This window comes from Pleuronectes platessa, chromosome 6, assembly GCF_947347685.1.
Source record: "Pleuronectes platessa chromosome 6, fPlePla1.1, whole genome shotgun sequence".
In the NCBI taxonomy this organism is placed as follows: domain Eukaryota; kingdom Metazoa; phylum Chordata; class Actinopteri; order Pleuronectiformes; family Pleuronectidae; genus Pleuronectes; species Pleuronectes platessa.
The window spans coordinates 18410495-18417955 of NC_070631.1; positions in this window are offsets into that span (position 1 = coordinate 18410495).

A 7461-nucleotide genomic window follows, 5' to 3' on the forward strand; every position below is an offset into this window, starting at 1 on the left:
CGCTTAAATGCTGATAAGTGGCACGACACAACAACCTCATCTTCAAACCTTGAGAGCACTCAGCCAAAGTGTCCCACACTGACGTATAAACACTCACACACATACACTATGGTTGCTATTGGAAATTGGGAACACACGGGATTGGACAGATGTGACACATCATGACACAAATCATATAATGGTTGATGAATAAGAGTCATAATGAACACAACAAATTTCCCAAACAGTAATATTGTGGGATTTCTCTCATTACTGCCCTCTCGTTCCCATCTCTGTTCTCTTTCTGTCTCCTTCTTCTCCGTCCTGTCCTTGGGTTTTATCTGTCCCACTGTCTTTTCTTATATCACGTTTCCCTCTTTCTATCTCTCCCTCTCTCCTGTCCTTGGCTCTTATCCCTTGTTCTGTGTTCTGTCTGCTCCCATTATCGTCTATGGTTTGTTTTTTTATATCTGTGTGCCCTCCCAGCTTTATCTTAGAGTACATTTGCGATGCACACTGACAACGCAGTGTGTGCTGATTTATTATCGCTACAAAACAATGGTATGTGAATGTTTGTTTGTGCACAATAAGATTCCAATACTTAAGTAAAACAAATTGTAAAGAGAGGAGAGGGGCAAAGGTATGTACGAGAGGAGAGAATAGAATTGAATTACGAAAAAGGAAACAGCTTTTTGTCAAACGTACAATATGTAAATTTAGTCATTAAGGGACTCTCATTTAATACAATAACAAAATACATAGTTTGATGACTTCAGGAGAGATGTGGGATTATGAAAGTTAACTTCACCAACATTGTTGTTGACATGACTCAGACACAAATCATGTTAATGGTTGATATAATAAAATAAAGTTCTATTTACATTACGCATCAAATGGAAATGAATAATTTGTATCCGTTGTTTGTCCCAGTAGAGACGGACAAAGCCACGAGTAAAACAGATGTGAAGCCATAAGAAGGCGAGTTTCCTTAAGTTTTATCATTTTGGATATTGAATGTGCACAAGTCAACAAAAAATAAACATAGGTCTAGTTGCTTTTATTTCCATAACGAAGTTTTGTTGCATATTATATATTTAAGAGTGCCTGGTCTTAGATTGTAACACTGAGACAAAGTCGACTATGAACCTACACAACTAAATAGATTCATTAGATCATGAGAACCTGCAGGAATATGTGTAACTCAAAATTAACAGCTGCAGCTGTCTTGTCAACTGATTTAACAGATCAGTTATTTTATTTATCAAATCAGTCAACTGTTTACAGCATGAGATAACACTTTGTGAAAACAGGCAGGCATACAGTTGGCATAGATTTTGCTTGTTACTGTTCCTGTTATGTCTGCACTTGTCAGTGTGGAGCTCCATAAACTTCATCATGTTTTCTCTGATGTACTGTACTTGTAACAGCAACAACTTATCTCCAGCAACTGGTTTGGTTTACTGTTGACATAACAATGGGATAAACTTTAATAAGATCCTTGTAACATTGTTTCTATGCCTTGTACTTTTTTTTTTTTGCTTAACTAGATTCAAGTGTCCAAACAAAAGTAAATTCAGTATATTTGAAAAGGTGGGGCGCATGATGAGGAAGTGACAGAAGGAATTTATTTATCATTGATCTTTAGTTAACCAATGAAAAATGTATCTGCAACTTAACGACAATCAAGAACTTGTAATCATTATTCAAAAACATGTCCGATGTTTACTCAAATGTGAGAATTTACATCTTTACTGTATAGGAAGGAAATCACCATTGGCATAAAAGTGTAAACATTTTAAACGATTCAGATTAAACGTTGAATTAATTTAGTTAGAAGGTTATCAGTTATCAGTAATCAATAACGAAGTAAATAATACAGTAGCAGCATTGGAAAGAATTAAGACATTTATGGAACAGGAGGGAATAATGGATCATGGTGGAGAAGGTAAAGTGATAAGAACATTTTGTTTTGTTGGAAAGTAGGTACAAAATATTGAGGACACATGGAGAGATGGGGAACAAAATATGGAAAAGGAGGCGTGAGTAGGGATTCACACGATCCCAAAGAAGGGAGGAAAAAAGGGAGGAGATAAGGGAGCAGCTGGATGGAGGGATTGAATGGGGGCTACCCCAGGGAGAGGAGGGGTTGGAGGGATTGAGTGTAAGTGCTGGAGGGAGAGGAGGAAGGTGAATGCTGGGTGCTGGGTGAGAGGATAGAAGCAAAGGTGGGATGAATGGGGTTTATGGAGGATGGGAGGACTTGAATGTGTGCAGACGGGATAAGATAAGTGACCCCATGGGGAAAAGAACGGGTGCCAGGCGGATCGGATGAAAGATTGAGATAGGAGAAGAGATGTGGAGCAGAGAGACAGATAGAGAGAGGTCCTGGGGATAGACGTCCCAATTGTTCCGAATTGTGAACTTGTGCCAGACGTGATTACAGACTTAGCCCAAAAAAATCCTTAAGCATGGGTAAAACCCTTTGCTGAAGTGTGTGTACTAAAGGGATGAGTGGGCGGGTTGGTAGGATAAAGCGAGAATGAGGGGAGAAAAGAGGAGGAGGGAGGAAAAGATGGAGATGAAGAGGAAGGTGAGGATCCTCTTAGGAGGCTAAATGGGCTTATGTAAGGCCCCTGGAGAAACAGTTGAGAGTCAAGGCGGGTTCCTTCTGTTTAAATGCACTCAAACTCACATACTGTACACACATGTGACGTGCTGGCCTGTGTCCCAGACCTCTCGCCTGAGTATATGTACACAATAACACACTCAGACAAAGACAAAGACTTGGATCTGCACACATATTTTCTGTCAACACAAACTGAAACGTTGATACAGGGGGAGAGTGGAGAGATGTAGGTTAAGGATAAGATAATGGCACATCAACATGATATATTGGAGGAGATTTCAATGTATGGATTAACCCCATACCCCAACGTTTACATTAATGAAGTCTTAGTTTAGATAAGGATTTTTTAAGATAATAATGTAACCGAGGGTCAGAGAAGAGGTGAAGAATACCAAGAACACAAACAGAATCGTATTCACTACAATTATTTACACTGACTAGAGAGTTGAGTCAACATTTGTAAGGTTAACAACTCAGCTGTGTAGAAGAAGCTTTCTAAGTAAAATGGATGTTAAGGTTTGACACAATATGATGTTTTTTTATTTTCCGTTTATTAATTTAAAGACATTTCTGCCACACTTTAAAGGTTATCAGCCAAACTGACAACCAAAAACACAAAGCAATACATTTGATGCTTTTCTGTACCTTATGTTTGAATGGTTAATAAAAAAGGTAGAAGTTGATTTATATTATGTTTCTTCCCCAATGTTGAGTTTTTGAAAGTATTTGGAACTTTCTGTTCGATTTCTTTGTGAAATTTTTTTGTTGGAGTTAAACCTTATCGTCTCCCTTCGTTGGTTTTTGGATGTGTGTCCCTGTTGCTTGCACTTTGAGTTATAAGTTACTTCCTTATATATTTATCATTTACCTTTGAATCTCTTTTCTGTGCACTTCCTGTCTTTGTCCGTCTTCCCGTCCTTTATTGATTACCTGTGCCACCTTAGATTACTTTTGTCAGTGACAAAGTAAGTCCTATACCAACATTTTGCGCTGACTTTTTGAGGGGACTTTCCTAGTTAGGGATTCAGTTTTTGCATTATTCCGACATCACACAAACACACAACTAGTGTCTGTGTTTACCTTTATTTAGTGCCACTTCCTTTTTCAGTTTCTCCCTCACTGTTCCAGTGTTTTGCCAGTGTTTATTCCTGAGTTAAAGATGGTTCATTGGATCTATCCTTGTGTAGCAACTGCAATTTGGCTCCTCACCAGAAGTGACATTTCCTCAATACCAGGAAATTGTTCCCATCATATGTTTTAAAAAGCTTCCTTTGTCAGCTCCCTTTACTTACTCTCCTACCTCATTTTCTCTCCAGCACACCGGACATGAGGGTTGAGACAGAACCGCAGTTAAATAGTTTTTCCTGTCATAAACTCACAACACCTGCAGCGGCTTTACAGAAGAAAAAGAAAAAGAGAACAGTGCAGGTGCATCTAGTAAGAGTGGGCTTTACTGACGGTCTTGTACTGGAAGTTTCACACTATCACTAACTGCCGCCACTGAATTCACATCAGTGATTCCATAAAAGTTTTATCCATGTAAAGGAGAACAAACAGTTCAACAGACAAGGTGTCTGAATAGTTAAATTTGCTAAATATACTCAGTTGTACTTTCCATGATTTAGAAGAGACGATCAATACCAGTCTCATATCCGTAGAGTTAATATGAAGCTAGTTATCTTAGCTTAGCTCAATGACTGGAAACAGTGGTGAAGAGCTAGCCAACACACAATTCACCTATTTGCAGCTCAAAACCTACTGGATACAAATGTAAGAATGTCACAATTTGATTTTACCGAGGTTCATGTGTCTTGGCAGGATGGTCAAAACAGGACAGGCAAAGCAGGCATTAGCCTGTGGCCTGAGAGGGGGGCCCCCCCTAGAATAGCTGATGTTTGTCCACATCAATGAGGATTTGGTGAGAACCACCTTCAATTCTATGTACAGGTGACTACAATGACATTATGGTAGAAAGTGAGTCACCATGGCAAAAGTTGCATAATTTCATAAGGTTGGTTGAAGACTAAAATGTTTAAATAAGTAATGTGCTTGGAATCCTGGTGGGACTTTAACTTTTTACTTTACTACTAATAATTTGTGTTTATGCCCAGGATGCACTATGTTTATAATATAGGGAAAAAAACTAAATTATTGAAGATCGGAGTGGGGGGTTGATTAGGTTCAACGTTGGCCACATCAGGTTCCCTTCGTGTGGGGCCCCCCCAAGTTCTTTGCAACTCTCCACACCCTTGGCAGGGAGTAGTCATTTTATAGACTGTCCAGGGTCAGCTGGGGACCTGACAGTGAAAACAAGACTCCAGAAAGACACTTTCCTCAGACCCATCTTTGTAGCTTTAGCTCGGCTAGAGGAACAAATAACAACAGCAAATTAGTCTCTGCTTTCTTGAGTGGACAGCAGGATGGAAAAAATCTGATGATTCAATATGATTTAATTAAAAACTGTTTATTTAGTTAAGATGCAGCTGTGCAGCAAAATATTCAATCCACTTACCACTTAAAAATGCAGAGAAGAGAAAGTTTCCATCACAAAGACAACACCAACGTATTTTCCACATCAAATGTTCCCTTTATACACACACACACACACACACACACACACACACACACACACACACACACACACACATAACTACATGAATGGCAGGTCTCCAGCAGAGCTAGAAAAGGAGTGAATGATGCCATTATAGATGTGTATCAGAGAATGATATTCATTAGCCACTAAGATCTTAAGATGGTCCATGTGGATTATATGAAAGACAAAGGCAGTAACATCATCATCATCAGCGGCCATCACACTCAGATGTGTAGATACAACAGATGGAAAGACCAAGAAGAGAAAGTAATGATCCCAACAAACAAACTTTAACTAAAGAACTTCTGTTGTCATGGTCATGTGCAGCACTGAGCTCATCCTGAAGCTCATCTTTGCTGAACTATGGACAGACACTGATGATGTCATCTGGTATTACACAATGGGACCATAGACTGTTTATGAAAATGGACAAATCTTCTTTACTTCTTCCCACAATGCAGAAATGAGACCCAAATATCCCAGATACAAACGCTGCCATCTTGCACATTTAGAGCCAGCATTGTGCATTGTAGGAATCTGGAATCGCAGCCATGGCCAGGTCCCGCTAATTCATGCACTGACCAACCGCATGTCAGTTTCCGCTGCTAATCACAAAGTTTCAGCTCATTTTTATTCCACTAACATGGAGGAGGCAGGGTTTATGACCTACACTGCAGTCAACCACCTGGTGGTGAAAGTGTTTAAACTTCACTTTCGGCGAGCAATTATGTCATCTATCTTTATAAACAATATATGATTAGAATAACTGGCTATAATAGGAATTATTTAAATGATGAATGAATCTGCTAACAAACAGAGTAGAATGGCTCTCAATAGGGAGCATTACTTAACAATCCACTAAAATTCAATCAAGCTCATCATTTCTAACTTATATTTTTGGACAGTAGCCAGTTCCTGTGAATTGCCAAAGAGAATCTCTTCATGTCATAAGGACACAAACTATCAATCTGACCTCTTTTCACTTCATTATCAGAGAAGATCAAGTATTACAAAATCCTACAAATATCATTACAGGAAGCACATGTCACTGAGGTCAAAACCAGTTATTAGTCACAGACACCCACCTCATTCCTGACCAATGAGCCCTCACCACTTCTACCACATCTTCATCAAATGAAGGGAACAATGTTGCTTTGATAGAACGTTGCTCTCTGTTTTTGCTCCTGCTGCAATTCATTTTACGCTTCCTTTATATTACCGTATACTTCCCTTCATCTCTATAATTCGATCAAGGCTGCTCTTTCCCTTCCTGCAGCCTGACATGCACATGTGTCATATTAACCTCACCACATAAAGTTAAAAGCAGATTTTAATTCTAAAATGCAGCAGCAGATGACAGATTTGTAACTGCTTAACAAGACCCTATAATAATAATTTCCTTTTGGGAGTTTGACAGGCCTGAACATTTTATCCGGAACACCGACACCTCTTGTATGAGTTTGTGTGGCAGCCTTCGGTTTTTAATGAGCCCCAACCAACGAACAAAGATCCACAAAAGGTCATTTTATTGCATTTCTTTTGACATTTTCAAACGTGGTATGTTCATCAAGTTTCCCACCTGCAGAGTACATTAGCACAGGAACTGTATGGAAAACTGCAGGAAGTAAGGGATAGTCACACAGTTCTTAACCAGCAAAGTACTGCAGCAGCCCGACTGTCGAATGCACTAACTCAGAAGTCCTCGAGGATGTCAAAGGGAAACTTTTAAAAGCTTAAACTATAAACTGTGTCTTAAGTAATACTGTTTTTTCCTATCATTTATGATCATGTTTTTCTCACCAAGGTTGTGGCCGAGATCTAAAATTGGGTGACACTACCACAGCCGTGTAAAAGGATGTGAGTATTTGTTATGTCTACTGATTGTTATCCTTCCCTCTGTAGCCTACTCTCCATCCTCTGCATTTTTGACCCCCCCCCCCCCTGCTTCCCTCAGTGCTCTGTTCATTTCATCTGCTCCTGTAGTTTTCTTTAAAGCCCACCAGTTGTCCACCTCTTCTTGCAGGTAAAAAGGTCTTTGGCCCTGTAACTTAATAAACCTATGCTGTGACCTTCAGATCATTCCTCACACGAAAGTCTTCTCCCTCCTTCATCCTACCTAACCATGATTCTTTCTATCCTCTCCCCCGTTGTTCTTTTTCTACTTGGATTCCTTTCCTCTGTCAAACTACCGCCCTGTTGCTGCACCTTTTTCTAAGCACTCGCCCTTCGTTTTTATCGCTTCTTTTGGTATCTCAAGATTTTT